We start from the raw sequence: 23,842 nt of genomic DNA, 5'->3' as shown, positions 1-23,842 counted from the left end.
ATCAGAAGGCTCCATTGTGCCTATTGTTTAAATATAGATTACTAATGAAATGCCTTTTCATTGCCTTCCCAGTGAATAGTTTCCGTGTAAAGTTAATTTGCAGTGTTATGTAAATTCTGTTTAACTTCAATCAAGTTTCTAATTATGTTTTTACCGCAGTAATTCCCATTTGATTTGTCATCTCCTGTTAGGTATTTAATGTTCCGGCGGGCAGGTTTGCTTTCCCTCTGTCTCTTGGTTTTCCAAGGTCCACTCCCTCCCTGACCCCTGTCTGTCTTTCCTCCTTTGCTCCTGCTCCCTTCGTCCCCTGCCCCTTCCCCGTGAATCTTTCCCACCTCCTCTCCTTCCTTCCCTTCTTCCTCTTGCAGCCGTTCCTTCTCCCTTTCCTGTTTCCCTCTGCTCTTTCTGGCTTTGTCGCCCTCTCTCTGCTTCCCCTCCTCCCTCCTGCCCTCTTTCCCCTTGTCACCTCCCCCATCTTCCTTCTCTTTCCATTTCTCCTTCACTCCTTCTCTCCTGCTCGTTGCTGGGGGCCTGGCCCTGGTACGGTGGGAACTGGTTAAGAGTATGGGTGCTGGATCTGTGTGTAGGTCCTGATCTGCCCCTTATTCACGGTGTGACCTTCAGGTTGCTGATCCCTCATCTGTAAAGTGGAGTGACAACATTACCTACCTTGTAGGGTTGTGAGGATTCAGTAAGATAATATGTGAAGAAGGGCTTAGCTTAGCGAGGGGGCCTGGTCGGAATTGGCTTTCATTTGAGAACTCTCGGCCACACCCCTTATTTCTCTGTGGGCTTCCTGAGGTGCCTCTGCAGTGGGTGTCTGTGCCACTGGGGTGATGGAGGTCAGGCCTGAGGCCAGGGCAGGGTGGGAGCCAGCCGCAGACCCCCACAGAGCTGGTGGCTGTGCCCCCGGAGCAAGGTGTCAGCCCTGCCTGCCAAGAGATGTGGCCTCCTTCTCCCTTAGAGGGCTGGTCTCGGGGCTGTGAAGATGAACAGGCCTGCTGTTCTCAGGGAGCATCTGAGGCACAGACCCCCAAAGCTGGAAGAGCCCTCGAGACCCTGGCCCCCAGACCTTTCCCAAATGACAGAGTAAAGGCAGAGCTGCTCCCACCAAGTTGGACTAGACACCCCCTTCCCCCCACCCTTTCTCCCACCCTGGATGCCCCCCAGGCCAGACCATGGACTCTGGCTTCAAAACTGCTGCTCCGGGTACCAGACCCCGACAGACCTGTCACTAACTCACTTGGAGACTCCCCTCTGAGCCCCGGCTCCCCTCCTGCCCTACATCCAACGCTGGGCTTTGGGATTCTCCCTGCCGGCAGCAGCTGGGCGGCCACAGTTTCCCAGCAGGCATCTGCCCTCTGGGTGGGGAGGGCGGAAGGAAAACACCAGACAAGGCCGAGGGCTGGGCGCTGCCCCTCCTTCTCTCCCCTCCTCCCCCCCCTGCTCTATTCCCATCCAGCACGTCCCTGACTCGTCCAGGAAGCAGAAAACAAGTGTTTGGAGAAGGCATTCTTCTGGGTGAAGAAAGGCAGGCCTGGTCCCTTGTCCTTCAGACACAGGGAAACCTGAGCTGGCCCAGTCCCGGCCTGCTGGGCCGCATGATCACCTGACCTGCCGCAAGTGACTCTGTGTGTGTGTGTATGAGTGTGTGTGTGTGTGTGTGTGTCCCTGGTCCAGGAAACCTTAACCAGTCACGTGGCTGCCTTCCCTGTTTGTCTAAGTAAGCAGTTCAGGCCAGCTGCAGCCAGGAGGCTGAGACAGGGAGCCAGGGGAGGGGGCCACACTGGTAGGGGCAGTGGTCAGAGGGCAGCCCTGAGCCAGGTCCTGGAGTTCTCGGGCCTCTGGATTTGGCGTGGGGAGGCCTAGCCTGGGGAATGGCCACTGCTTCTGACCCCCTACCCTCCCTGGACCTCCCCTACCTCCATCTGTCAAGAAAAGATATTGGGCTTGCTGACTACAGAGAACACGCCCAGCCCTGAAACAGGGAGGGCATCCTCTGTCCAGGAGCAGCTCAAAAAGGCCAAAGAGGGACACATGTGGATGCAACAGCCCCTGTGATGTCCCCTAGAGTGTGTTGCTGAGCCCTGGCCCCTCAGCAGGAGAGCCCAGGTCAGCCCATTGTCATGCATCCAGCAAGCCATTGGTTAATTCAGCAGATAGGTATTAAGCACCTACTGTGTGCCGGGACCTGGGCTAGGCAAGGGGGTAGGGTTGTCCGCACACCAGGTCTTCCAGAACCTCTCTGGACCTCCATACCTGTGACATATTTTCCTCCTGTTGGATGGACAGGATCACCTTTCATTGCAAAGACCCTGTGCTCGTGTCATGAGGCAGCCATGTCCCACCACACTGCCACTCCAGGAGGAGGAAACCTCAGCATTGGGCAGGGGACCTCGGGGGAGCTGAGAGACATCACTGAGTCCCTCGGGGGCCAAGCAGCTGGGGCGAGGGTCCCTGTCCTCCAGAGAGGCTGGAGTCAGAGCCAGGCTTCCAGAGCAGATGTGGGCAGAGTGCAGAGGCCCTGAGCCTGGACATCTGAGGGCCTTCTCCGAGCCCACCCAGGCAGCAGAGCCCAAGGGAATGCCCTGAGTAGGGCCTCCCTCAGCCTTCCTCCATGTTTACCTGACCTGAGCGCTGTGTCTTAGCTATAGAGGGCACAGTCCCCCAGGTCCTGGAGGAGGAGGAGGGCTATGGGTGGCCTTGGGGGCAGTGCTTTTGAGAGCCCGCCTAGGTTCAAGTGTCTGTTTATCTCCCTTCCTCCCTGCTGCTTCTGTCTCTCCTTCCTTTGACAAACATTTCCTGGCAACCAAGTCTGTGCCAGGTCTGTGCTCAATACAAAGCACATTCCTGGCCCTGGAGATGCTCACTGCCAAGCTGGCATCAGCAACGTCTCAGGGTGGGCTGAGGCCCAGGGAGAGGCAGCCATTGGGTGGGGATCAGGGTGTGACTGACCCCACAGGCTGCCCTAGGTTCTGGGGAAGCTTAGGCATACTTTCCCTGGATGGACTGAGGCCGATTCTACTAGGTGCCCGGGATGAGGGGCACAGAGAGCTGCCATCAGGGCCACACAGAGCATTGTCGGACCTTGTCTCTGTTGTGATAGGATTTGAGGGTGTTCAACCTGTAAGGGTCCCATGGGCTAATGAGCTCAAGGCCATTCTGATACAGCTGGAAAATTCCAATCCAGAAAAGGGATGGAGGTGGAGTGGCCACTGGTTGAGCTGGTGACACAGGCCAGCCATCCTGCCACCCATGACTGAATGTGGATTCTGGCCAGGGGTGGTTCTAAAGCCTGTGTATCTCTAGCCTCAGCTTGCATGCCTCCAGGGTCAGGAGGCTCACTACTGCCCCATCGCTGTCTCAGTAACTCTCCCTGGTAACTGGTGCCCTGGCCGCCCACCAGACTATAGTCTGGCTTGTCTTCTACCCTGCCCTCCTCAGGTCCACAGACCTGAGGCTTTAGCCTCCTTGACCTAGTCCCTCCCAAGTTTCACTGCTTCCAGGAAGAGCATCAGGCTGGGCCCGCAGACAGCCCCATCAGGGCCTGTTTGATTGGACTAGTGTGGACATGTCATCAGTGTCCTGCATTGGGCAGCCGAGGTGAGGCCAAAGTCAGCCCCTGCCCAAGTGAGCAGTCCCACCTTCCCAGCACAGCCCCTGGGGAGGCCCTTGGGCTGCCCACGGAGCAAGCAGGAGACCTGGATCCCAGCTCCATTCCTGTCCCCAGGGTGATCTCAGGCAAGGCCCAGCCCCAGTCAGCCCAGACCACCTCCTGTTCGCGCTCCTCCCCAACACTGAGCTACAAGAGGCCTTTGTCCATGGTGGGCCCTCCGCACTGTCTGGCCTGTTTGCTTTCTGAGTCGCTGGTTTGCCGAGCAACCTTGAGAGAGACCTGAGGTGCTTCTCCCATAGCCTGTGCCCTGGGCTGAGGGCCTTTGTTCAAACCTCTTCCCCCTCACTGGGCCAGGCCACTAACTTCTCCTTTCCCACCACATCCTCTCCTGTGGACAGGTGAGTCCCCAGCTCCTGAGGCACACGGAATGGGTTGGGTTCACCAGGAGACCATGGGTGGTCCCACAGCCCCTGGACCGAGTTCCCATCCCACCCAGAACCTGACACTTTTAAGGATCCAGGCATCCAAAACTGGGGTGGGGGGATGAAGGTGTCTTGCTCTGGGTGCTGCTCCCATGGTTTGACATCACATTGTCCCTGGCGTGGGGACTACCCTGCCCGGCTGGGATGCCACAGCTTCTGCAGAGGTACCACACTGTCCCTCGTCTTTGACCCCTGGGAAGTTCTGCCTTTGAGGCCTGAGATCCATCCTTGTTCAGCTTCTCCCCTTGTCCTGGTCGCTTCGGCATGGCTCCTTGAAAGTGACTCTGCCCGAAGTGGGGGAAGACAGTGATCTGATCCCCAGGGAAGGGCTGATTCCTACAGCCTCTACTCAGCTGTGCCTGAAGTTCTGGGAATAAAACCCAGTAGTGCTTTTTTGTCAAGGCCTCTTGCTAGAAAACAAATAGCTGGAGGTCTAGAGGTCAGAGGCCAAAGGCCACTGAAGAGGCCAGGGCAGCTGCCCACTCCTGCCCCAGAAAAGTTTGGTGCTTCTGAGGAAGCCTCCACAGGGCCCTGCTCTCTCCTGGTCTGGGCGGGGCCAGTGAGACAGGAAGCCAGGGCAGGCCTGGAGGATGGGACTCAGGGTGGCCTGGGCCTGAGCCAGGGATGAGGCGAAACCCAGCCCTGGCCTGGTCCCAGGGCCACAGGCACACAGGTCACCCACCCAACAGGAAACCCTGCCCGGCACCCCCTTTGTCCCACCCCGTGTTTCCCGCGGGTGGCGCTTCTACTGTTTCCCGTGGGAGCTGCTGCCAGGAATCATGCCCTCTTGAGAAAGGAAGCTGGACCTCAGGCTCGCGGCTGCCCTGCCTCTGACCTGTTTTCACCCCCTCCCAGGGCCTCCCGTTGGTGGAAGCTCTGGGTCCCTGACCGTCCCTCACCCACACATGCTAGTGACTTATCTTCTCCTAGATGATCAGTCACCTTTAGGGGCCTGGCAAGAGAAACCTCATAGTGGGGCCAGGCCTGGGAGCCTGGAGAGCAGGGTTTTTGTCTGGGATCCACCACCAGCTTGCTGGTGCACGTGGGCTAGTCTCTCACCCACTCTGGGCCCCATCGGTAGAAAGGGGAGAGGAAGAAGCTTTGCCCAGCTATGAGCATCCCATGGGATAAAGGGTTTGGAGGTAGGATGAATCTATACCCTATAAGGACAACCAGGTTTGGGGTTAACTGCCCCAGATCCCCCCCACCCCCAATGCGTCTCAGATATCTCTACATCCAGCCCAGTGGGGAACAGTGTCTGTGATGGCCCCCAAGCAAGGAGTGACACGTGAGTGGCTGCCAGTGTCGCCATGGGCGATGGGGGTAGTGATGCTGGCATCACCCCTCTCTGGGTCATCCCACTGACGACACAGGGGCAAGCTGGGCATCTGTGCCTGGGCAGGAGCCCTCCCTCCTCCCTCCTCCCAGGACCTGAGAGGTGGAACATGCCAGCTCTCTCTGCTCTGCCCTGCTCAGGCAGATGGGCCAGGGTGGCAGCTTGTGGGCCGAAAGCTGGGGAGGGTGCAGTGCCGAGGGGCAGATTCTCCTGCCACTCTCCAGCCCTCCTCCTCCCTCCTGGTAGGTGCTCTGAGGATTTCAGTTTTCCTTTGGTTGTGATGTTGAGTGTAAGGTGCAGGGAGGAACAGGGCAACGATACTAAGAGCTGCAAACACTTCTGTAGCACTCTGTGGAGGTGCTGCTCTGATCCTTTATCTACAGGAATTCACGTTCACTGTGACAGCATCTCTGAGGTCACTACTCCTGTTGTCCCCATTTCCAGAGGAAGAAACTGAGGCACAGCCTGGTGAATTGACCTGCCCAGGGTGGTTACGCTGGGATTGAACCGGGCAGCTGACCGCAGAGCCCGTGCTCTTGGCCGCTGTGCTGCACAGCTTCTCTGACCCACCTCCCCCGACCAGGTACCCCAGCCTAAGCCCAGCCCAGTATCAGGGGTTACAGCCTGTTCCCAAAGGGGGATGAAGGGAGGGTCAGGATGCCAAGATGAGCAGACCCAAGTCGCCATGGCATTGGGTGAGCTAACTAACAGACTCGGGGTCACCCTGACCTTGTGGGCCAGCTAAAAGCTTGTTAGCAACAGGGAAGACCATAGGTCCAAGCAACCCAAGCCCCTGCGCTGTGTGGTGACAACTCAGCCTCCAGTGGTCTTGGACACGTTGCCGCTCTGAGCCTCAGCCTCCACGTCTGTCAAATGGCCCTTTCAGAGCCAGTGGCATAGGGAGCTGTAAGGAGTCCTTGAGGGTCTGGGAACACAGTGTCTGACCCCCGCGGCTCCTCGGGGGAGGTGTGAATTTCCTTCCCAGTGAGTCAGGCCACAGGGACGGGGACATTCCTGGCAGCAGGATTAATGTGGGCAGGGTGCCGAGGTGGGAGCCCAGACATTATGGGTCAGAGTCAGGCTGGGGCCTTGAGTATGAGGGTGAAGAGTTGGAGCTGACCTCGTAGACAATGGGGAGCCATTGACGTCCTTGGCCAGAGGAGTAATGCATCCTTGGGGAGAGGAACCTGGCAGCAAAAAAACCTAACATGCCCTTCCAGGTGTGGGGCCCCGATGCAAAGGGAGTCACGTGGCTAAGAAAGTTGCCCCTGGTGGGTGTCAACGCCAGCTTTCCTCCTGGGCGCGTGGTCCACAGGGCACTGGCCAGCACAGGCTGGGAGTGTGGGCACGGCAGGGAGGAGCAGGGGCAGTGCTAATGCCTCTTCCTCTGCGTGTCCCGGAGTCCACCCCCCCACCACACCCCGGCTCGGGTTGTCTGGCTTTCCCACCCAGCTCTGGGTGGGGCCCCGCCGCTCCTTCCTCCCTCTGTGGCTTTCTGGTCCTAAATGGGAGGGGACTCTGGAGGTTGCAGCGGGCTGTGGAGTGTGAGCCAGGGTGGGGACACTGGCGGTGGGTGGAGTCACGGGATGGGTGGCCGTGAGTCAGGAATTGCTGGGCCTGCGTGTCATCTGGCTGCGTGCTGTTCTGGCTTCCCTGCGTCTGTCTGCCTCGTCTCTCCCACCCGCGTCTGCGCCTGTGGGCTGCTCTGCTGGGGCCACAGTGCTATTTCCAAGAGCTCCAAGCCCACGATGGAGAAGTCAGAGGAGCTGGACTCCAGGTCCCAGGCTCCCCCAACACTCAGGGTGACCTTGGACATGTCCCCTCCCTGCCTGAGCCACCATTTCTCCGATTGAAGAGTGAGGGTGGGGCTGCCCAGGGTTTCTCAGCTCTTGCTGTACATGAGATCCAGGGCAGCTTTGAAAGATAGCGCACCCCAGACCACTTAAATCCCTGGGGCAGGGCCTGAAGCCTGGGCGGGAACCTCCGGCCTGCTCTCTCCACCCTCCCCAGGGCCCCCGCCCCAGGCAGCACCGTGGACCAGCGTGTGGATTCTGGAGCCCAGGGCCTGCACTGGATCTAGCTCTGCCACTTTTTAACACCATGGGCAAGTGACTTCATGTCTCTGAGCCTCAGTTTCCTCATCTGTGAAATGGGGAGGACCTTACCGCTTTATAGAATCGCCATGGGGACTAATGGGTTAACCGGCGTAGCCAGCGCCTCTTAGAGCCGGGCCGAGGATGGATGTGGTGAGCACTGTGCAAGTGTCAGCTGCTGTGTTCTCTGATCTAAATCTGTTTTCACACCACCCCTCCTATCACTGCTCATTCATTCATCCATTCATCACTGCTCAAACATTCTGGGGGCAGGTCCTGTGCTGGGTGCTGTGGGCGACAGGAAGGAGACACAATTGTGGGGCTGGCCTTGGCCTGTCCAGGGGTCCAGTCCCAGAGGGCAGCTTCTGTCAGTCCCAAGGATTGATGGGCAGGTGGGGGGTGGCTCCCCCAAGAATCCCACCAAGTTGCTGGGCCGAGGGAGCCCCTTTCTTAAAGAACGCACAGAGACCTCAGCCTCACGGGAGAAGGAGGGGCATCGTAGGCTGGTCCTGACGGCCTCAGCTGGGAAGCACCTAGGAGTCCTCAGTGCCTCCTGGCAGGGGCCCTGGGACGCTCTCTGGGTGTGTGATGGCTCAGGCAGGGCTGGGCCCTGGGGCTGCCCAGGAAGGCAGGAGCAGCCAAGGTAGGCAGTGAACAGAACAGGGAACCTCCTCGTAGCCCATCGCCAGACCTGGCCCCATCCTCCATCTCCTAGAGTCCTCCCAGCAACCCAGGACATTAGCTAGGCACTAATGCCACTTTACAGATGGCAGATGGAGGCTTCAAGGATCGGGAGGCACTTGCTCAGGTCAGGGAGGGTACGTGCCAAAACCAAGCTTGGAGCCCCCCTCGGTGTTAGCAAGATCCGGTGGGGCCAGTCAAGCTTCCCTGGGCGGCTGCATCAGTGGAGCATCTTGGGACAGGCTGCAGAATGCAGTTTGATGACTAACACACCCTGCAATCCTTTTCTTCCCCAGCCTTCCCAGCAGCGACCCTGTAGACCACAGCTGGGCTGCCCTTGCAGGGAGGGCTGGCGTCCCTACAAATAGCATGAGCTCCCGTGGCCTGGCTCCTCCGAGGGCCAGGGGTTGGGCGACCTTACCCCAGTGCAACCTTCTCCCTCCCCATTGCACCGTGAGTAAACTGAGGCAGGGAGAGGTGCAGGGACTTGGCTGCGGCCACGTGGCTTGCAAGCAACAGAAGTAGGACTTCATCCAGGCCTGGGTGCCGTTAGTGCCCGTGCTCTGACCCGCTACCTCCTGCAAGTGAGAACGGCGCTCTCCTTTGTCTGGCATCTGTAGATCTGGGCCTTGGCCATCACTTCAGACTCGCCTGGCCCACGTGTGACCAGAATCCCAGAGGGATGCCTGTTTGGGGAGTGTGACCGCCGGGGGCTGGCCCCTGGCCCAGGACAGGGATCGTCAGGAACACTTGGTACTAGCGTTTTGCATGTGCTGTCGGGAGTGCCCGTGCCCTTCAGCCTCTCGACCTTCCCGCCTGCCCTGGGCCTGGAGTCCAGGCTGCCCTGTGGAGCGGACAGCTGACGGGGCTGCCCAGTCCTGCACCAACCATGGGTGTCATGTCAGCTCAGCCAATCTTCCAGCCAGTGTTAGCCCGGACCAGGAAACTGAGACCTGGAGGGACAGGGGACTTGTACGTGGGTCCTCAGCTCCTCAGTCTAACCTTCAACCAGAGCTGGCCTGGCTTCTCGTCCTGTCCCTCTCTGAACTTATGTCCCCTCCTCTGCAAGGTGGCAGGCTTAGACTGAGGACCTGCACGGACTCTTCTAAGCGCCTCTGCAGGCCCCGTGAATGCTGCAGGGGATTTGGGATCGAGGGTATCACAGGGGTGAGGTTGAGATGGGCAGCACAGGGCCCTGCCACCCTAAGCAGAGTGGGCAGGGGCAAGAGACAAAGCCCATAAAAGGGGCCACTGGCAGAAAATTCCATTTAAATCATCGGCATTGGGGGTGGCAAGCACCCAGGTGGGTGGCAGGGGCCCTGGTTTGGCCAGCCCCAGCCAGGTGCCCCTCTGGGCAAGACCCTGGCCCCTGGGAAGGGTGAGGCTATGCCCACGCATGGGGCCTGATGACATGGTGGGTGTGGAAGAGAGCCCCTGGCACAGAGCTTGTACCTAGAGGATGCTCAACACGTTTGGCTGTTCTGTGCGGAGGGATTGGGGGCCCCCCTCCTGGGAGCAGGTGTGACCCCCAGGAAGCCTATCTCTGGGGAACAGACCCACCGGGCTGGCTCTTGAGTCAGCCTCAGAAGGGGCCTGAAGCCAGGATTCATCTTCTCAGGATCTTTCTCCATCTTTTTGGTAAGAGATCCAGTGCCTCCCTCCCCAGCAAGACCCCAAGTCTGCACTTGGCAGCAAACCTGAGCCAGTGAGAACAGTGATAGTCCCTGTTTACCAAGCACTTCCTGTGCAAGTGCAGTGTGGGCATAATCTTGTTAAGTCCTTACAACTCTGTGAGAGGAGGGACTCATTATCCCCATTTTACAGATGAGGAATCTGAGGCCCAGAGAGGCTAAGTTTCTTGCCCAGCATCACAGCTCAGTGGATAGCAGAGCCACTGTACACACACATTCTGTTGTGTCAGAATCTAGAGCCACATTATGTGCCCTTAGTCCATGTTGTACCTCTCCCCTTGATTAGAGGAGAAATTGTTCATTTGATGGCTTGGAAAGAAGAGAGCCCCTTCCCTCTTCCTCCAGCAGGAGTGAGCCACGAGTCACAGCCAACTTCTGTCTGGTCTCAGTTTGCCCCATTGCGCAAGCCCGACATCAAGAGGCTGGGTGGCTCGGCACACACGTGCGCCATGAGCCGGAGCGCCTCTGAGAGGCAGGTTGGGTGAACGTCATTCCTCGGGGCCTGGGTGGTGCTCGTGGAGAGAGCGAGGACTTTCCCCTCTGATAGGGCTCTCCCGAGGAGGTGCCACTCCAGCCTGGCCTTGAAAACACAGCAAATTGGGATTGGGCTCTGGGTGAAGCTTTGGCGGGTTCGCCGGGGATGTGTCTGCATGTGCCCTTGAACGCAGCTGTCCCCTGCTCCTGATTTCACCTATCATTTTCTCTTCAGTCTGAGGCTTTTCTCCTGACAAGCCTCTGGGCCTTTGCCCAGGTGGGGTGCCCTCCTGCCTGAGAGACTCTTCTCAAGAGCATGATGCCCTCGACACGCCGTTTTGCTGCCCTCCAGCACTCTGTCCTAGAATTACTCTGTGTCTTGCCCGCCTCGCATTAGACAGTGTGCAAACACCCTTGGGAAGCATCCAGGGTGGTGATGTTGGCCTTTGACCGCGCCCTCCTCTCCCCACCCATCCACTCCTACTCTTTTCCCTTCTCCTTCTCTTCCTTCTCTGGCGCAAAGTAGGCAGTGTCATTAGCTGTCGGGAGAAGGAAATGAATGAATGGGTGGATGGCATAAACAGACATGAAGGGGAAGCAACCTAAGTGTCCATCGACAGATGAATGGATAAAGAAGATGTGGCACATATATACAATGGAATATTACTGAGCCATAAAAAGAAACAAAATTGAGTTATTTGTAGTGAGGTGGATGGACCTAGAGTCTGTCATACAGAGTGAAGTAAGTCAGAAAGAGAAAAACAAATACCGTATCCTAACACATATATATGGAGTCTAAAAAAAAAAAAAATGGTTCTGAAGAACCTAGGGGCAGGACAGGAATAAAGGCACAGACGTAGAGAATGGACTTGAGGACACGGGGAGGGGGAAGGGTAAGCTGGGACGAAGTGAGAGAGTGGCATGGACATATATACACTACCAAATGTAAAATAGATAGCTAGTGGGAAGCAGCCGCATAGCACAGGGAGATCAGCTCAGTGCTTTGTGACCACCTAGAGGGGTGGGATAGGGAGGTTGGGAGGGAGATGCAAGAGGGAGGAGATATGGGGATATATGTATATGTATAGCTGATTCACTTTGTGATACAGCAGAAACTAACACACCATTGTAAAGCAATTATACTCCAATAACAATAAAGATGTTAAAGAAAAAAAAAAAACCATGAACAACCCCTAGAAGTCCTTTTATAGCCCCCATTTTCCAAATGAGGAAACCAAGTCTCAGAGATGTTAGGTGGGCAGAGAGGTTTTGGAAGCCCCTACCTTTCCCAACACCCTCTGCTTCCGTCCCGCTGTGCCAGGTGTGGCCCCAGGTTTGTGCTGGGCGTCTCCTGACCACCAGAGCTTTTCCCACCTGGAGGCATCCCTGAGGGCCCAGCAGCAGACTTGCCAGGCATACACTTCATTCAGCAGAACCTGCCAGTCTGCCTTGCCCCAGTCACTTGCGAAGTTTCCATGCAGGAGAGAGGGAGGCGGGAAGCCGAGGGGCACGCAAAGAGGGGCATGCAGCAAGGACCTGCAGGGCAGGGCCAGACAAGACGCCCTGGGCTTCCCGGGCCTGGGTGTGGGCAGGCTGTCAGAACAGCTCAGAATATTCTCAGCAGAAGTGAAGACATACAGGATTATTGAACCAAGGGTAGTTTGTGATTCTCAGGCAGCCCTGGCCAGGAGTTTCCCCAGACCCCAAGCCACCAGCTTCCTAGGTCTGTTTACTTATCTTTTCCTTGAGGCCACCTGCAGCTGCTGTCCTTTGGGGAAAAGACTCAGGATTTCAGGCCTCCCCTGAGCACTCAGGGCCGCCCAAGCCTCTGTGCTCAACCCCGCTGTCCCTGGAGTGAGTACGAGGGTCTCACAGCTGGAGATAACCAGGCACCCAGTTTTAATTTTGCAAGGAGAAAGAAACACCGTCCAAATGTCTGGAAGTTCTGGGCAGGGAAAGCTCACTGGGGAGAACTATCAGGGAAGGCAGCATGGTGTAGGCGGTCCTTGGGGCATTGGAGGATGGACAGGGTTCTGATGGGCAGAGCTGGGACCACAGAGCTGTTGAAGGCGTGGTTTGGGGTAATAAGACAGTGCACGTTCTACCACTTCCAGCTGCGTGACCACTGGTATCTGCTGCAAAGTTTCTTCGTCTGTAAAACAGGTCTTGCAGTTCCCTGGTGACAGGATCGTGCTGAAGATGGAGTGAGGCAGTGAGAGCTTCTGGGGCTGTTGAGGAAGGGCCCTGGCAGGCGGGGGAATCTGCCGGGTTTGTCACATCTTGAGCACAATGGGTGTGTGTGTGTGTGTGTGTGTATGTGTGTTATTGGCAGCAGGTATGAGGATCTGAGGCCTGGTGACAGCCCTGAACTGCAGGCCAAGAGGTGGCATTGGTGTAGCCCCTGCCCACCACACCACACGGGGTGGTCCAGCTCCCTGCCCCAGTGGCTTGTGGGTAGGTCGGTGTTCTGGCCAGTGTTCTGCTCTACAAGGTCAGCCTGGGGCCTCCCCTAGTGGGTGAGTAGTTAGACGATTCAGAGCTGCCTTTTTCCTCCTGGCCATCAGGCCTTGGTTTCCACATAGGCCCAATTAAAACTGGGTGACTGGTTATCTCTGTCTCTTCCCTATGTCTGGATTCCCCCAGCTTGGTGAGGTCAGAGAACATGTATTCCAGGAATGTGGGAGGCGGGACAGCCTGCCTGGTTTGGATAACCATCGGGGTAAATATTTGCCTTGCTCCTGGAGCCAGCACTGGCTGCCAGGGTAGGACGGGGGGCCTGTTCCCAGGGTCATGTAAGGGGATGCTTCCCTGGGTGGGTCTTTGAGGTGAAGGAGCCCAGGCGAGCCTGGGAGCTGGGTCTGAGGCCACCCTGCCTGTGCAGGGCCCCTGAACCAGCAGCTGTTCAGCCCATCTGTAAAGCAGGGGTAGGGAGAGCTGCCTGGTCCAGCTCAGGTGAGGAGGATCGGCCCCACGTGAGAGCCAGTTCAGGTCAATCAGTTCAGCCCGTGGAGCAGCAGGTTGGATCCGGTTTGGGTGGGTGCCCACATGACCGTGTTCTGGTCCCCACTTGACCACTTATGACCTTGACAGTTAACCCTCTCCCAGACTTTAACAGTCACCATTCGCTGACCTGTTCTTGCGTGGCACCTGCATCTACACACCCGTGTCTCGTTAAACCCTCACTGCCACCAGGGCATGAGGGGCACGTGTGTGTGATTAGCAGCAGATGACAAGAGCCCTGAACTTCAGCTCAGCAGTGCCACTCGTGTGGTCCCCTGCCCTGCGACCACAGCGGGGCAGTCCAGTCCCCTCTCCCAGAGGCCTGGGGATAGGTCAGTGCTCTGGCTACCATCAGGCTCTACAAGGTCAGCCTGAAGCCTCTCCTGGTGGGTGAGTATCTGGAGGGGCAGCTAGTGCCTGTTTAGAGAGGAGATGGTCAGAGATGCCAAGTGACTTGCTCAAGGTCACCCAGCATTAAACGGCAGAGCAGGGATTCAAACCCAGCTCTACCCACCCTTGCCCTCGACCTCACCACTGAGGACAGGGCCGGGCTCCAGGCCAGAATGTGGGCTCCCAACCCTTGGCGGCTTAGAGAACAACTGGTCACTTAGCCAAGGGCACAGAGCCCTCATGATGCCCCACATCCTGGACACCCTGTGGCACGGGCGCCTCTGTCCTCCAAGAATCCCTAGTCAGCCCTGCATCTCTCTGGGCCAGCCCCAGCCCCAGTCAGCTTGGCCTGGTGCCTCCACCCAAGCCCACACCCAGGTGGGTCCTTCCTTCCAGGGGATCCATTAGAGGAGGAGGGGATGGGAAGGTGACCGTGGCTGGGAGAATCCATCTGGGTCCTGGGACAGTCCCCACCCCTGAGTGACCTCTGCCAGACCCAGCCTTGCCACTTCCCAGCTGCAACACCCCTGGCAACTCTACCCTCCCTCGGAGCTCAGTGTCCTGCTCTGCAAAATGGGTACTTATTCCCGCCCTGCCCTGCCCCCAAGAGTGCCAGACACGCGATGAGAGTGAAAGCACGTTTCAACCTGTGATCTGCACACCGCGTCTTCTCCCCTTCCTGCCCTCGCAGCCAGAAGCGGCCCTGTGGTCAGGGTGTCCCCTTCACCCAACCCGGAGTGAGAGTCCTGAGCTGAGGATGCCCAGGAGAGCCCTTTGGGCAGTGGGGCACCTATCCCTCTGGGAGCCTGGGTGGGCCCTACCACCCCCCTGGGCCCTGAGTCTCAGGCTGTGCACCGCCCCATGGCACCGAGGGCCCTTTAAGCAGAGAACACTTACCTGCGTGGGTCCGTGTCTTTTATGGTTGTGGTCTGCTCAGGCTGGGAGCAGGCATGGGACACCTCTCCCTGGTCTCACCAGGTGGCCAGACCCTTACAGGCTGTGAGGCCCACCTAAGGGCACCCAGGGGGCCGGGGATGGGGATGGATGATTTCACCTCTGTGTTCACAGCCCTACCTGGGCCTGAGCTCCCTCACCTCCACCCCAGCCTGTTTGAGCAGCCAGTGTGAGTGAGGCCCAGCACAGGGTCAAGGGAGCCCGGGTGCCCAGTGCCAGCTGGGCAGGGTGTGGGCTCCCCGGCTGGTCACCTGGTAGTGGGCAGTCCGAGTGTCGGCAGACCACCCGCTCATGTCCGGGCTCTGTTCCTATTACTTATTCGCCCCTTACTACCTGCATGACCTTAGGAAGCTATAGAAGCTCTCTAGGCCTCGTGTGTAAATTGGGGGTGCTCTTTAGTTTCGACCTCATAGCATTTCACCGAGGGCTAAAGGAATATCCCAGGCATAACCCCCAACGTGGACCCAATCAAGGCGAGCTCCTGGTCCTCTCTCCTTCCCGGGTTGGGGTCCAATACAGGTTTATGGGGAAAAAGGGTCAGTCCCCAACCAGGGGAGTTCATATCCTGGTGCCCCCTCTGTGTGGTGCCCTTGCTATATGACCTTGGACAAGTTTCTTCCCCTCTCTGGTCTGTTTGCCCCTTTGCCCAAGCCCAACAGCAAAGAACCGGGGATGGCTGGGGGCAGAGAGGCACGAGCACGTGCGCCATGAGTCCAGGCGCCTCTGCAAGGCAGGATGGGCAGACGTTGTTCCTTGGGGCCTGGATGTCGCTCACCGAATGAGCGAGGACTTTCCGGCTTCTGTCTCAGCTGCCAAAATAATTATTTTCTCTTTGTCAGTGGGTCTGCGGCCAGCTTGCCTTTGGGAAAGGCCTGAGCTGTGGGCAGTGGGGAAGCAGGAGGCTGATTCCAGTTCTCCCCCAGCCACTGACTTGCTGCGTGACCCCGGGACGGGGGCAGGTGCTGCTCTCTCCAGGCCTCACTTTCCTCCTCTGTGAAATGGGAGAGTTGGAGTCAAGGGCCGTTTGTGTCCCCATGGCTAGCAGAGTTTGGGGACTGCCAGAGTCAAAGAGTCAGGACGCAGAGATATTCTCTTTCCCGTGTGGGGTGGAGGTGCCAGGCTAGGCTGTGGGAGCCTGGGGCTCAGGACCGCAGCGCTCCATGGAGGCCAGCACCATCTCCTGCAAGGTAATTTAGCCTCGGCTGACATGGCCGGAAAGCTGCCTGCGTGTCCGGCACTCATATGCGTTACCTTATACTGTCTGTACCACTCTTAGAGGGAGGACCCCTCCTTCTCTCTATATTGCCTCCCACAGATAAGGAAACAGAGGCACAGAGAAGTTTAAGAAATTGTCCAAAGCCACATGGTAAGGGGATGAAACCAGGACTTGAACCAGATCATTTTTATTATTGAGCCCACCTCTCAAATGCCAGGCCTTGGTGCCCTTTATTGAAGCCATAGGCACCCACTTCACTCCCTGGGAGACCTTGCCTGCTGCACAGCGGGTCTGAGGCCTCCACCAGACCCCCACACGTGTGGGAGCCCACAGTTAATGTGGCTTATGCACGTCCACTCCTGCTGTAGCCACGGGCCTCATCCCAAGAGGCGCTCAGCCCTGTAGGCAGGTTTCCCATTATCTTTTTTTCTTTTTTTTAATATTTATTTGGCTGCGCTGGGTCTTAGTTGCAGCATGCAGGATCTTCGTTGCCGCGTGTGGGATCTTTTGATTGCAACATGCGAACTCTTAGTTGCGGCACGTGGGATCTAGTTCCCTGACCAGGGATCGAACCCAGAGCATGCAGCCTTAGCCACTGGACCACCAGGGAAGTCCCATGGTTTCCCGTTTCTTAGAGGAGGGCACGCAGGTGCAGGGAGCATGGCGATCACCCGGAACCATCCAGCGAGGTGCCTTCATAGCTGGGACTCAAACTCTGGGCTCTGTGGCTCCCACCCTGCAGCCAGGACTCCAGAGGAGCCTCCCTGCCAGGCCCCTGGGTCTGGTCCTCCTGGATTCCCATGGGGCCCAGTGGGTAGGGAGGAGAGGGGAGCACTGGTGGCACGTTGTGGAGATGGTGCAGCTGGACCCGCTGCAATGGGGGGCATGGGGCCTGGGGTCCCCACATACCCAGTGCACCAGCGGATCCTGCCACTTCTGCCTTCTGTTCCCTCTGCTCTGAGCACCACAGTCTCTGGCCCAGACCCCTGGGGCGGCCTCCGCATGGGTTTCCCTGGCTCCTGCTGTCCCTTCTAAGCCCTTCTCCCTAGCAGCCATGGGGATCTGTTCAAACTAGACCTAAGCTCATGTCCCTCAGCTGCTCAGACTCTCTCATGGCTCCCCTCCACCCTCGCAATGATCAGGCCTGCCTCTTGGCTGTCACTCACCCCACCCCTCCCTCCCCTACCGCACCCACCGCACCGCCCATTCTCAAGTCTTCTGCTGAGCCAGTCTATCTGCCCTATCTTGGAGTCTTCACATAGACTGTTCCCTGTGCCTGGAACACTGTTCCATGCATCTTGGCCTGCCTCTCTCTGGCTCATCCTTCAACTTTACTTCCCCAAAGAGACACCCCTGAAACTTGAGTTTATGCTGTGTACGGTCGCCCTTGTACTCGTTCTTTCTGGCAGACATCACTGGTAATTATGTATTGTTTGGTTCTTTGCCTGTTATCAGAGTTCCTACAGGTCAGGGACCACTGTCCTGTTCACAGCTCAGGGTGTTTGCTCAATGTCTCTTGAGTGAATGAACGAATGTCGAGTGCTTCTGTCACCATATGTCCTTAAATCCTCCCAGAAACCCTAGGAGAGATCATTGTGATCCCATTTAACAGGTGACAAAACTGAAACCTGGAGAGGCCGGGAGCTTATCCACGATCACATAGCCAGTAGCTGGCAGATGTGGGGTGTCAGGGGCCTGTTTGTGTTAGGGCTCCCCAGCATGATGCCCCTTTTCCTCTCCATCCTTCAGATTCCTCATCTGTCAAGTGGGGATGAATGGTTTGGCCGGCAGTAAACGTTCCAGCAGGTGGACAGTGTGGGTGGGGTGCGGTGGGGAGATGCGGCAGCAGGTCATTTCTGGGGCCCCTGCTGTGAGTGGTCCCTGACCACCCTTCTCATTGCAGCAGGATGGAGCTGGAGTGAGGCAGAGGGGCCGCCAGCTGCTGACCGGCACGTGGGACGCTGGTGATTCGTGGGTCACTGAGGTAGGTGTGCGTCTGGGCTTGGGGGGGCAGCTTGGCCTGGATGCTTGGGGAAGGGGCAGTATGTCCTGAGTGGGGGACAGGTGCCGGCCCCGGCACACGGCGCCTTTGTCTGTGGCACAGCCCTCATGGGTGGGATTGGGTGCAGCACCCACCCCGTCCCCACTGAGACCTCGTCGGCCCCCAGAGGGGCCTCGAGGGGCCTCTTAGGCCTGGCCTGTCTCTACAGTGGTTGCCAGGGCAGGGGTGGGGAGATGCACACAGAAAGAGGGGCAGGTTTGGCGTCCCCTGCATTGGCACAGCAGCCCTGTTTGTACCACTCAAGCCCGTGGCACATGGGCTTCATGCAGTATAAGCAACATGGCAGCTACACGGGAAGAGGCCTGGGTGGGCAGAGAGGCCTGTTTGCTGGGCTGGGTGCTGTGGCTGGCCCACCCCCTTCTCTCCCACAGTCGCACTGAGGTGCACACCTGAGCACTCACAAGCCTCTGGGCTCTGGGGTCAGAGTGCCTGCGTGCAAATCCTGGCCCGGCCACTCGTCCACCATGACCTTGTGCGGTTTCTTTGTGCCTTGGTTTACCTGTCTGTAAAAGAGGGATTGGGATCACAGCACTGGCGCCCACAGGTGCACTGGCACAGCTGGCACACAGTAAACACTCTGGACCTGTCATTTTCCTCAGCAATGTAGGGCCCCTTCCTTCTTCTTGCATACCTCAGTTCCCACCATCCCTCCTCCCTGAGGGCCCACCAATGCCGGGATAGAGACCAACTGGTCGTCCAGCCTGATGAGGGAGGGGGCTTGGGCCCCGCAGGGAACTCCCGGGAGCAGCTGGAGCCCGAAGGTCCCGAGCTGCGCCTCCCGGGCCTGCCTCAGGCCCGGACACCAGTGTGTCTCATCCCAGAGTGGCATTTCAGGGTTGATGACACTTGGCCCTGTGCCAGAGGGCAACCCGTGTAATCCCTCTTTACTCTGTGGCTCCCAACCCAGAGATGAGAGGCTGTCACAGAAATGCTGACTTGGGCCAGGGCCTTTTGTCCCAAGGCTCTGGGGCCCAGCCAGGGGAGCCCGAGTCTTCGTCCTGACATGAGGCCCTGCCCGATCGTCTCCCTGCTGCCCTCAGCATCTCTCCTGAGGCCCCAGTGCTCCCAGGTACCCACAGGCAGGGCCAGGAGAGCCCTGGGGATCCTCTACGCTTCAGCCAGACTCTGGAACCAGGGAGCAGGCCTTGATCTCCCTTCCTGCTGTAGGAAATCCTGACTTCCTCCTATCAGCTGCACGACCTTGGGCAAGTCCTTTCACTTTTGTGAGCATTCTCATCTGAAAATGAGGATAATCATACCAACGTTGCTGAGAGGGCTGTTATGAGGATACTTAGAAGCCTGGAATATTTTAAGTGTTGCAGCTTGGTGAGAGTCGGCTGTGTACCAGGCACTAGGCTCCTTAAATACATATTTCTCCACACGGTAATCCCACGAGGAGGTATGTTGAATGCCTTATTCTCCAGAGGCTCATCGTGGTTAAGAAACCCATAGAGCTGTATGTGGTGGAGTGGGGATTTGAACCGGGAGAGGTACCTTGGAATTAAGCAGCCCACGATGCTTTAGAGACCAGGGGTGGAGCCACAGGGCAGGCTCAAGGTAAGGTGCTCAGGAAACAACCCCCATTTCTACCGGGCGGCCTTTGGCCAGCCGTCCAAGCCTGGCTGCCCGCAGGAGCCGGTGGGTGGCCCCCGAAGGCTGGTGGCCTGCCCCTCCCCTGAGGGCTTGCCGGCAACTCCATAAGGCTAGGGGAACCCGCTGTTCATTGTGAGGTAACCTTTGAAATTCTCCTTCACGGTGGGTTCTCTTTTCGGATGTTTTTCAAGGTAATTCATTCCCTTTCCAGAAATTGCTGGTGGAGGAGCATTAGGCAGCTGGTAATTAATCATAGGAGCGGCTTGGAGTTTATTCTTTTAAAAGAAGAAAAAGGAGGAACAGAAAGGCTTGGTGGAAAAAAAGAAAAGGAAAGAAAACCACTCCAAGGCGAGGGTGGTAATCAATACCTCGGTGTCCTAGAAACGGCTGGGGGTGGGGATGGCGGACGCGCAGGCTTCTCCCTTTCTTCCCGGGGCTGGCAGATGGTCAGTGCCTGCAGCATCATGTGTGAGGCTCTGCCCTTAAGCATCAGCTCCCTGCGTGACTCTAAGCAAGCTGCTGCCTCTCCCCAGACTCATCTTTGCTGCCTGTAAAATGGGCGAAGGTCAAGTGTCAGACTAGGAAAGAATATTAAACGACTGTGCTTGTTCACTGCCACATCCTAGTGCCCGGCACATGGTCATTGCCTGGTCGATATTTTATCAATTGAGTGAGTAAATGAATGAATGATTTTCTTGGATCTTTGTTAGCTGTCATCAGTCAAGGAGGTGGTCCTGGCTACAGAACACTGTTTCTCTAGTTCTGTTGTAATTTAGAGTGACAGCCAGGGTGACAGGCTAGTTATGTCACTTTCCAAACTAATGATGAAAGGACAGTCTTTGATGAAAGGCAGACTCTGGCCAACAGAGCTCGGGCCCCTCAGTGGCAACCACACTGTCTCTGTGGTGTCCTCAAGTTCAACTTTCCAAGAGTCTGAGCTGTCTGGAGATTTTTTTTTCAAGCTGCTTTCTGGGAAGATAGTGAGCTCCTCATCGCTAGAAAATATGCAAGCTGGGGTTAGGGCTGCACGTAGCACTCAGGCAGCATTCCTGAGTTTGGGTGAGAGCATGAGGCTCCCCGGGTTGGAGACTGGGATGGACACTGGGATGGACACCGGGATGGACACCGGGATGGACACCGAGGAGGCTGGACTGGCAGGGAGAGAAGCCCCTCCCCTCTGGGAAGGCTGGAGGAGGCCACTGAGAAGGGGGGTTGTCCATGCAGGACTCCGCTGCATTGGTGCCTGTTCTCTGGAGGGAAGGAGAGTGTGCAGGTGTGTGGGGGTGCCCTCGTGTGCTGGTACGTGCGCATGAACAGGTGTGTGTGATTATCTAGGCTTCGACGTATGTGAATATGCGTGAGTGTGCAAGGAAAGGAGAGTGCCCGCCCATATAGGAATGCCCCCACCCCTGTGTGCAGCTCCCGTCAAGAACCTGGCACCTCAGGCCATCCCCACACACGAGGCTTGGCTCCAGCCTCCCATTCAGACTGACCAGATGGGCCCTGCTGCCCTGGTGACCACGGCGGAGCTGACTGAGGGGCAGTGCTGGGGACAAGGTGGGCTCCTGAGGGACCCTGGAGGGGACGCACGCCCGGGCCCTGAGCGCTGACCTCCCGGCCCCCAGCTGGCCACATCCCAGCAGCTGCCCACGGTCACGGAAGGAGATGGTTCTTGGAGGTCCATGCCTCCTGCTCCAGACGCGCAACCCCTGAGTCTAGTCCCAAGAGTGGGTGGTCCCAGCCGGCCCCCCGTGGGGAGGAGGGTGGGTCTGCTTGGGGAGTCCTTGGAGCAGCCTGGCCAACTTGGCCCTGGTGTTTTCTTTACTTCTTCTCTCCTTGGCCTCCAAATCCCAGCTCGTGTGCATGTGTGTGTGTGTGTGTGTCTGTCTGTCTCTCTCTCTCTCTTGCCCCTGCATGTCTTTGTGTCTTTCTGTCTGGTTCTCTCTGTGCGGGCGCCTCTCTCCTGCCCAGCTCCCTTCTATTCTCAAGGCGGCAGCCCCACTCTCCCTCCCTCTCAGCTCTGTGTCATCACCTCCATCATCCCAGAACTCCACAGAACTGACACCTCCCAGGCTCCCACCCTGCCGTCTTTCCCCCTGTTTGCCCAGCTCTGGCAGCACAGTGTCCTCCCACCCTACTCTTTGGAGACGCCCAAGGCAGCGCCCCACAATCCTGCCGCTGGGAGGTGGTGCACTGTGTGTGGTGGGCCCCATCCCACCGCCTGGGGGCAGGCACCGTCCCATCCCCACGAACCCGCCATGCCGACCACTCAGGATGGAGCCTGATCTGCTGGCTCAGAGATCTGCCCCCATGGCTGCCCCTCTGTGCCATCCTGGGCGTATGGGCCACTGGCCACAAGCAGGGGAGGAGGGGGCCTGCATCCACTAACAGAGGCAGTTGGAAACCTGGCGTTTCCCTCCAGCACTAATGAAATTTTACTATAATTAGAAGTGAGGTGTCCAGGAGCTGGCTGCCTGGAGGGAGGGGGTGTATGCTCATGAATAAATAAATTGTCCTTTTCTGAGGGGAGAAGGAGCCAGAGGGTGGGCTCCCTGAGAACTGCGGGCCGGGAGGGTCTCAGCGGCCTGTGAGGTGGGCAGTGGGCCCTGGTGGCCCCCACTCACCTGCATGTCCTCGGGGACCTCTCTGGGTCCCCGTCCCCCGCCAGCCAGTCTTCCTGCAAGTGCCTGCTGTGTGCCAGGCCGACCCAGCCTGGCATTCGAGGCCGCCACCATCAGGCCCCAGCCTCCTTCATGGGTGTCCTGAACCGCAGCTCCGCCGTGCCACCCCCCTCCCCATCGTTGTCACCGGTCCCCACTGCTGCACCTTTCTCCTGCGCTTCCTCCTGCCTCGAGAGCCCTCGGCCCTGTGGCCTCACGGCTCGAACCTTCTGGAGCCTTCTTCCAGCCGTGCTCCCTCCACAGGATTGGACACGGCCTCTTCCCCGCTGGGCCCCGGGGCCTCCGTTCCTCAGAGGCCCTGGTCCTTTCCTCTCTGAACTCTCCTAAGCTCCACACCCTCTCCTCCTACTGATGCCCTGCAGAGTGCTCATGAGACCGCCCGCCGCATCATCTTTTATTTTGTATTCATTACGTGTTGGGATGGTAACATATTGGATGTTTTACACTCTTTTTTCCTACTAAGTCTTCGGAACCTGTTGTGTATCTAACACGGACACCACCTTGCGGGCTCCGGCGTTCAGTTGCCACGTGCGGTTCTCGGCTGCCATAGGGGACCGTGCAGCCTTGGCGGCCCTGGTTTCCTTGTTTCCAGGCCGGGGAAACTGAGGCTGGGGAAGGAAATCTTGCAGATGAGAGTTTGCAAAGCGAGTATGCTCGCTGTAGGCAAGGCTGCTGCCGTCCTGCTGTTCAGAATAAAGAACTGCGCACGCCGCACTGGCCATAAAGGTAAACTGAGGCAGGCAGGATTGTAGCTAGTACCCAGGGGAGCGAACCTCGATGAGAACAGAGGAGAGATAATGTGGGAGTTCCAGTGCTCACGAGCGTCCCCACCTAATCCCCAAACAGCCCCAGAACAAGGCGTCTCTCACAGGCTGTGCCACAGTGGGGACCGGTCCCCCCCATCCCCATCATCCCCAGCTTCTTTCCAACCCCCCTTAGAAAACGGGGCTGCAGGTTGGAGCCCAGGAAGGGAAGACGCCCCTGTCCTCCTCCCCCTCCCACGTCATCCAGGACGCAGTCTGAGTTGCAGAGGTGTCCAGCGGGTGTGTCCCTGTGAACCCAGAGGTTTCCCACAGGGTGAAGAGATGCCTGGGGTCCCTGCCTGCCTGGAGGGGCTTCCAGAGACGAGATGTTTCTCAGGAGCAGACTGGCAGCCGAACAGCCGCTCCAGAGCCCTCCTCCCTCTGAAGCCGATTTCCCCCTCCCCGCTGACTGCACTTTGCTGCCCACTCAGTTGACAGGCGTACTCTTGTTTGCCTCCACTGAGGCACTGCGGTGGGAGGCCAGGAGGTTCAGGTGCTGGGCTTGCCCTCCCTCTGAGGGGCCCCTGCCCAAGGAGGAGTCCCCTCGGAGGGGCTGCGGAGCGTGTGTGCGCTCCCTGAGACACACCCATCCCCTCCTTCAGCCTCACGCACCTGGGGCCTCTCCCGGTCTCTGCTCCTCCAACCAGCCCCCTGCTCCCTCCCCGCTGGGGTGTACGCCCCTTGAAGGCTCAGGGCAGCTCTGAACTGTGTCCCCCGCGCAGGTCCTGGTACACCGGTGCTGAACGGCAGCAGGAAGCCAGCAGGCACCC

General features: G+C 58.0%; 1 protein-coding gene across 4 annotated transcripts in view; it reads left to right on the top strand.

Moving 5' to 3' along the window:
* The window catches only part of ZMIZ1 (zinc finger MIZ-type containing 1), a 233,638-nt gene that overhangs the window by 71,566 nt on the left and 138,230 nt on the right, over positions 1-23,842 (top strand). For all 4 annotated transcript variants that reach the window (XM_082425693.1, XM_082425694.1, XM_082425695.1 and 1 more), the window contains exon 4: positions 17,837-17,917. The gene's annotated coding sequence lies outside the window, so the exon portion shown is untranslated. The remainder of the gene's footprint in view (positions 1-17,836; positions 17,918-23,842) is intronic.

This window comes from Balaenoptera physalus, assembly GCF_965194825.1.
Source record: "Balaenoptera physalus genome assembly, chromosome: 14".
In the NCBI taxonomy this organism is placed as follows: Eukaryota; Metazoa; Chordata; class Mammalia; order Artiodactyla; family Balaenopteridae; genus Balaenoptera; species Balaenoptera physalus.
Note: the sequence above shows the minus strand (reverse complement) of the source record. Positions and strands in the feature narration are given on the sequence as shown.